Source organism: Sinocyclocheilus grahami, unplaced genomic scaffold (assembly GCF_001515645.1).
Source record: "Sinocyclocheilus grahami isolate Dianchi unplaced genomic scaffold, SAMN03320097.WGS_v1.1 scaffold1555.1, whole genome shotgun sequence".
Classification (NCBI taxonomy): Eukaryota; Metazoa; Chordata; class Actinopteri; order Cypriniformes; family Cyprinidae; genus Sinocyclocheilus; species Sinocyclocheilus grahami.
Window position 1 is genome coordinate 197,021 of NW_015506734.1, and position 963 is coordinate 197,983.

General features: G+C 41.0%; 1 protein-coding gene across 1 annotated transcript in view; it reads right to left on the reverse strand.

Moving 5' to 3' along the window:
• Nucleotides 1-963, reverse strand: part of LOC107571156 (uncharacterized) — a 10,723-nt gene that overhangs the window by 6,213 nt on the left and 3,547 nt on the right. The window lies entirely within an intron of this gene.

The window sequence follows — 963 nt, forward strand, 5'->3', positions numbered from 1 at the left end:
TTATTATTATTATTATTATTTAACAGTAATCAACTGAAATCCATTATCTAATCTGGTGGGTCTTAACCCAAAATAAAACTTGCCATTAGTTATCATTCTTTTTAACAGTAATTTGTTGTCTTATGACATAAAATAACCTGAAAATAATCTTGCATTGATTATGAATACAGTTGAGTTGACTCGTACGTATGCATTTAGATTGGCTCCAGTTTTGAATCTGTTCTGGCTCTTCAAGGATTGATGCAGAAATGGAACTCACTGCAGAAGAAAGGCAAGGTGTGCAAGCAACCATCGTCCCCAATCAATCCAGTCTCATGGACAAACCCACACTTTTCATTGCCACTGGCATTATCCGGCTGTCCGGCGGCCCATTTCACAGACATCCAGGTCACTTTGCTCTGGTCCGACCACAGCCACAGGTTCATGGACAAGCCGATCCAGGCCTCATTCTGATAGTAGATGTATTTAAGCAGAAATACCAGGGCGTTGTTATCGTAGGACTCATTAATGAAGGCCAGGTCTATGTACTTTCTCCTGCAGTATCGTTGAGCATCGCGCCAGGTCAGACTGATACAGTTAAAATTGAAATTGCCTGCAATGTTATTGCCTGTAAAGATTTAGTGTTTTAGTCAGAACGGAAAAAAAACACATCAAGTCGAATGCAGCTTGAATGCAATGCAACTCATTTTAGAGAAAAGTATCTGCCAAATGCATGAATGCAAATTATGTTTACAAATGCAACTCAGCTAAAAAAGGATCAATTCAGTACAAGCCCATAGAAGCATCTTACCATGGTAGCAAAAAAAGGGTTTCTGTTCATCACAAGATGCAGGTGTTTCGAATCACGCCACACATCCTCTGAGTCCTGGAGGTCGTCTCTTCCAGGCACGCCCAGTTACTGTAGTCTAGGTTTTGCTCTTGGTAAGACCAGCGCCAAGCAAACACACCATCATACAGTCCCAT